This window comes from Hordeum vulgare, chromosome 4H (assembly GCF_904849725.1).
Source record: "Hordeum vulgare subsp. vulgare chromosome 4H, MorexV3_pseudomolecules_assembly, whole genome shotgun sequence".
NCBI lineage: Eukaryota > Viridiplantae > Streptophyta > Magnoliopsida > Poales > Poaceae > Hordeum > Hordeum vulgare.
The window spans coordinates 378,108,799-378,115,861 of record NC_058521.1 but is presented as its reverse complement, the minus strand read 5'-3'; positions in this window follow the sequence as shown (position 1 = coordinate 378,115,861).

Here is a 7,063-nt window from a genome sequence, read left to right as displayed (position 1 = left end):
TGATTTGGTAAAGGTACCGGTGAAAGCCTGTGTAGGAGTACATGGCGGGTTGTTCCATTGGAACCGTCCTTAGGAATTGAGTTCCATGTATGTAATCCAAGACGAGATACTACCACATGCTGGGCCCTGAAATATGACCCCGCTTGACTTATTAATCGCTTAGTACTCGGTCCAGGAGTTGCAAGTACACCCCTGCAGGGTTATGATCTATTCGAATAGCTGCGTCCGCGGATATGGACTACTTGGAGACATATGTTGTTCATAGATAACTTCAATGGCTACTCATAAAATTGTCAAGATAAGCGTGAGTGTCGTGGACGGCATTTCCGTATGGAGACGGAATGATTCCACGATGGAGTATTGTTGTGGTGTTAGTGGACTCGTGTGCGAGAAATCAAGTTGTCAATTTTTTTTTAAATGTAAGTTGTCTAGCCACGAGTCAAATGCTGGCTTTCTGCATGAAACCCCACAAATCCTTATTGATACATTGCATGAGTAGATAGTTATCCTAATGTCTTGCTGAGTACCTCCGTACTCATGTTTGCTTAACAATTGTTGCAGAGATTGTTAATGACCCTAACAGAGGGTTCTTCCTAGACATCGACGACGACGAGTAGCTGGTGTCCCAGCTACGATCTGGCCCTAGGTTGGTTCTGTAGTATAGTTAGGCCATGTGCCTTCTAGTTTCACCTGTCTATACTCAGACAGTTTTAAACACTTCCGCTGGCTTGTAACTGAATGACTGGTATGATGGGTCGTGAGACCTTTTTGTGTAATATTATGTGTGTGGCTCTTCCGAGCCTTTTAAATAAAGCTTGTATGTTTATGGTTATGTTGTGATGCCATCGATGTATCTATAAATATCGGTATGCCATGCGTACGTGTGTCGTACTTGATATGTATGGGGTTCGATTACCTAGCCGTAAACTTTAGTAGCACTCCTTACAGGGAAATGCCCCTTTGTGATCCAATGAGCCATGGTAGTTCGCTACTGCTCCGGACACAGTGGTTGACCGGCGTGTGTCCTTCTTAGCTGCTGTGTCTGTCCCCTCTGGGGAATGTCACGCGATGTAATGGAGTCCTTGTAGCTTGCTACGACTCGTCTACATTCGCTGGTGACCGACACCTGCTTTGCTGGGTCATGTATGCCTGTCCCTGTGCGGAACTACCACTTTGGTTTATGACTAGACATGTCGATCCGGGTTCTTTGTCATTGGATTGCTAGCGACACAATTGCATACGTGAGTCAAAAGGCGCAAATGGTCCCGGCTAAGGTATGGCTGCAGCCGTGGGGTTAACCGTGTGTGAGACCGCAAAGGGATGCGATGTGTTACAGGCTGGATTCCTATGGCTTAGGATCGGGGTCCCGACAGCGTTGGTATCATAGCCTGACTGACTATAGGATTACTAAGCCAAACTGGTCGAAGTTGAGTCTAGAATTGCTTTAGTTATATATAAGGGAATTTTTTGTGGAAGGGAACGTAAGACTCTAGTTCTCTTCTCAAGTTATTATATTCTGGTCATCATTGTCTATTCTGCGAGAATTAAGGACTAGGTTACTCATCTTCTTCTAGGCTCGTGTTTCTGATCGGTAGATTATAAGACTACGGGTCGAGAGTTATATTGGGTTACTTTTATCCCTAGGAAAAAGGAGGTAAGTTTGATGATCAGAGAGTTGAACTTGATAGTTGAGTGGTTACGCTATTCCATTTTTGGGTTGTCTCAAAATTTGTTTTTGAGCATTTACAGCCATTATGCTACCCAATTTTGCATTCAGAGCTCTAATGCTTTCGCATTACTCTCTATTTTCAGATGCGTGGCCATCCTTCTCGTCAGGTGGTACGTCTGACCAGGTGCCTTGATGTGCCGGGTCATACGGCCATGCTGGTCAGGGTGATGTCGGTGTGCGGTTACCGCTGGTACCCCGAGTACACAGTGGAGGAACAATACTGAGACTTCAACCGGAGCCAGTATATCTGCACTGTTCGGGTATTTCCAGACTACCCTGGAGCTGAGGAGCCAATCCATTGGTCCTATGGGTTGGGAGTCACTGTTGACATGGCAGTACAAGATGCTGCCTATTCAATGCTGACCATTATGAGAGCGAGACATGCACTGCTGCAGAATTCAGAGTTCTGCTATGTTCCTGCCTCTCAGCCTGGTGAAGAGGGATACCTCAGCGGAGTCTATTTTGATTCCTCCATGGAGGATCCGCTACTGCAGTCCACTGCTGAGATGCTAGAGAACAGAGACAGGGATGCTCGTGCTCTCCGCATGGAGCTTTATGCCACACGTGCCCGTCTGTGGACGGCTTTGACGCAGCTGGCACCGGTAGTCCAGACAGGGTACGGAGTTATGGAGATGCTGAACCCTGTTAGGACCCATCTTCCGGCCCATGTTGACTGGCCAGCTATAGGAGGGGTAACCCCTCTTCGGGGACCCCTACTACCACCAGTCAGGGGACCAAGGCCACATCCGTGTCCTTATGGATCCTAGGGGTTTCAGGCCAGAGTGTTTCCTGATCCGCAGGTTGAGCTTCCAGGCCATGGAGGTAATCTCTATGAGATGTTCTATGCGGATGCCTGAGCTGTGAGTGGAAGGATAGTATGGTAGTAGCCGTACGTTCACAGTCGTGCGTGACTTGTGAAGTATGCTTGTGATGTGAAATGAATTCCGGAGGCCTAGATAAATAATGTATAGGAAGCTTGTAAGCCTTTGATGAGTAGTTTCATAATTTCAGTAGTTTGCTCTTCGATTAAGGTTGTACTGAACTATGTAAGGGTGTGTATGAACCATGGTGTACATATAGCAGTTGCTTGTTACCATGTTGTTCGGATATTCATTTCCGCATTCCGTGTGTTCAGTACATTCTTAATCCATAGCTAGTATTGATATGATATTTGCCTAAGCTGTGAGTTTGTTTGTCAGGATGGTGTTCACCAGGTTGAACGGTGCCCCTGCTCATGAGCAAGGCGAGGGTAGTCAAGCGTCGCAGGAAGACCTGCCTCACCCGCCCTCTCTGGCAGAAGTTATGCTTGAGGCAGAGAGGAACAAAAGAGAGACCAACCGACTGTTAGAGCGTATTGAGCAGAATACGGCTCGTCAGCCTAGGAATGCTGCAGTGTCCCTCAACGACTTTGTGAAGCTGAATCCTCCAAAGTTCCATCACTCCGTCGATCCCCTCGACGCTGATGACTGGTTGTCCAGCATCTCACGCAAGATTCGCTCTGCGAATGTTTCTGAGGCCGACAAGGTGACCTTTGCGGCGTATTTTCTAGAAGGACCCGCCAATCTATGGTGGGAGAACTTTGAAGCTATGCGTCCTGCTGAACCAGCAGCCACATGGGCAGACTTCAGTGCAGCCTTCCGTCTGCACCATATTCCAGAGGGCCTGATGGACAGAAAGAGAGAGGAGTTTTGTGCTTTCACCCAGGGCAAGTTGACCGTGGATGCCTATAGCCGCGAGTTCGGTAACCTCGCCCGCTATGCAATAGAGGAGGTGTCTACTGACGCCAAGAAGCAAGCAAGATTCCGTAAGGGTCTGAGCCCTGAGCTTCGTCGTGATCTGCGTCTCCACGAGTGTGCAAGTTTCCAAGCCCTGGTCAACAAGGCGATCAGTGCCGAGACTGGCCATACCGACTTTGAAGCCACAAGGAAGCACTCCCGTGACTTTAGCTCGTCATCTGGTTCCGCGTTTCCAAAATGCAGGCTGTGGGTTCCGAACAGTTCTCTGCCGCCAAGATACACTCTGAGGCCATCCCACGTGGCGCCTCAGACGAATCAGACCAACCCTCCAGCAAAAACTTATGGTGGTCCAGCTAGCAATGCTCCACCACGTGCCAACCAAGTGATATGCTACAAGTGTGGAGAACCAGGGCACTATTCCCGCGAGTGTCCTCAGAATGTGGGTGCCAAGCAACCCGGAAAGTCCGTCGGGCAAGGCAAGTCGGGCAAAGCTTACTATGTGAAGCCAACTCCTGCACGTGGCCGTGTGAACTATGTCTCAGCAGAATAAGCTGCAGAGGATCCCGACGTCATACTGGGTACGCTTCTTGTTAATCATCACCCATCATCTGTTCTCTTTGACACTGGGCCTTCTCATTCCTTCATTTCAGAAAGTTATGTACAGTTGCATAACATGTCTTTTTGTGATATGCCAATTCCATTGGTTGTCCAAACTCCTCGTAGTAAATGGAAAACATCTAGGAAAACCTAGGACAATGAAATTCTAGTAGACAGGCTAGTTTTTCTAGCCTCATTGATAGCCCTGAAATCTTCAGATATTAATATCATCTTGGGTATGGACTGGATGTCAGCTCACTATGCCAAGATTGATACTCATTCTAGAAATGTTCAGCTTACCCATCCCTCGGGTGAGATAGTCAATGTCTCTACTCGAGTTGCCAAATGCCAACTCTATTCCCTAAATGCCAACCCTCTTCCGGAACTTGAAGACATCCCGATTGTCCGTGACTTCCCGGATGTTTTTCCAGAGGAACTGCCAGGAATTCCACCTGACAGAGATGTAGAGTTCGTGATAGATCTTGTTCCGGAAACTGTTCCAATAGCCAGAAGACCATATAAGATGGCACCCCTGGAGCTAGCCGAACTTAAGAAGCAACTAGACGAGGCCTTGAATAAATGTTTCATTCGTCCTGGCTCTTCTCCTTGGGCTTGCCCCGTCCTCTTCGTCAAGACGAAAGACGGAAAGGATCGGATGGTTGTAGATTACCGACCAGTTAATCTGGTCACCATAAAGAACAAGTATCCGCTCCCCAGGATCAAGGATCTGTACGATCAGCTCGCTGGATCCTCAGTCTTCTCCAAAATGGATTTGAGGTTGGGATACCATCAATTCAAGATCACGAACGGGGACATTCCAAAAACGGCTTTTGTTACTCATTATGGCCAATACGAGTACACAGTCATGTCCTTCGGTCTAACCAATGCCCCAGCCACCTTCTCTCGCCTGATGAATTCAATCTTCATGGAGTATTTGGATGAATTCGTCGTGGTATACCTCGATGATATTCTCATCTACTCGAAGAACGAACAAGAACATGCCGAGCATCTAAGGCTGGTATTGATGAAACTTCGAGAGCATCGCCTTTATGCCAAGTTTTCAAAATGTGAATTTTGGTTACCAGAAGTGACCTATCAAGGTCACGTAATCTCTGGTAAGGGTATTGCTTTCAATCCCGAGAGAGTTTCAAGCCGTCCTTGATTGGACTCAACCTGAATCGGTTAAGCAAGTTAGGAGTTTTCTTGGTCTAGCGAGCTATTGTCGCTGCTTTGTCGAGAATTTCTCCAAGGTTGCAAAGCCTCTAAATGAACTCCTCAAGAAGGATAAAAAGTTCGAGTGGACACCACAGTGTGAGCATAGTTTCCAGGAACTGAAAAGACGCCTGACTTGCGCACTTGTGTTGCTACCACCAGATTTTTCTAAGGACTTTGTTATCTATTGCGACGCCTCGCGAGAAGGATTAGGTTGCATTCTCATGCAAGATCGTCATGTGATCGCATACGCATCTCGACAGTTGCATCCACATGAGGATAATTATCCCACACATGACCTTGAGCTTGCAGCTGTGGTCCTTGGACTAAAAACCTGGCGACATTACCTTCTGGGTAATCGTTGCGAAATATTCACTGATCACCAAAGTCTGAAATATATCTTCACCCAGCCAGATTTTAATCTCAGGCAAAGACGGTGGGTTGAGTTGATCTCGGATTACGACTTAGGAATAACTTACACCCCGGGGAAGGCCAATGTTATGGCTGATGCACTAAGTCGTAAATCTTATTTTAACAATTTGATACTACAACAAGGTCAACCACATCTCTATGAGGACTTTCAGAAGTTGAATCTTCATATTGTTCCTCAAGGATTCCTTTCTACCCTGGTGGCGAAGCCTACCCTTAAGGATCAAATTATAGCTGGCCAGAAGCGTGACAAGGGTATATCACGGATCAAGGAGAATATTATTAGCGGAAACGCTAAAGAATTTTCCATGAATGATCAAGGTGTTGTGTTCTTCGAGAATCGTCTAGTGGTTCCTAAGAACCTACATCTAAGGCAGTTAATTCTTAAGGAGGCCCATGATTCTCCTCTCACCATTCATCCCGGTAGTACTAAGATGTATCAGGACCTACGCCAGAGGTTCTGGTGGACTAGGATGAAGAGAGAAATTGTTGAGTTCGTTGCTAACTGCGACGTTTGTCGTCGAGTTAAGGCAGAACATCAAAGGCCTGCTGGCACCCTTCAACCTTTAGCTATTCCTGAATGGAAATGGGATAAAGTTAGCATGGATTTCCTTACCGGATTTCCCAAGACCAAGAAAGGAAATAATGCTATCTTTGTGGTAATTGACCGTATTTCCAAAGTAGCTCATTTTCTTCCAGTTCGTGAGAGTATAACAGCTAGCCAGCTAGCAGAATTATATATCTCTCGAATAGTGTCTCTTCATGGTGTTCCCCTGGAGATTAACTCAGACCGTGGGAGTATCTTTACTTCTCGATTCTAGGAAAGTTTTTCAGAATGCTATGGGAACTCACTTATCTTTTAGCACTGCTTTCCATCCTCAATCAAGTGGTCAAGTAGAAAGAGTAAATCAAATCCTAGAGGATATGCTCCGAGCTTGCGTTATATCGTTTGGTATGAATTGGGAGAAGTGCCTTCCATTCGCCGAATTTGCTTATAACAATAGTTATCAATCAAGCTTGGGCAAAGCCCCTTTTGAAGTTCTCTATGGACGAAGATGTCGAACAGCTCTTAATTGGCCAGAAACCGGAGAGAGGCAACTCTTTGGCCCGGATATGATCCAGGATGCAGAAGAGCAGGCTCGCATTATTCGTGAAAATTTGAAAACAGCCCAGTCTCGTCAAAAGAGCCATTATGATCGTCATCATAAGGCTGTGACCTTTGAAGTTGACGAGAAGGCTTACCTTCGGGTTACACCTTTGAAGGGTACCCATCGATTCGGTATCAAGGGCAAGTTGGCTCCTCGTTACATTGGTCCTTCCGCATTCTTGCCAAACGAGGAGAAGTTGCCTACCAGTTGGA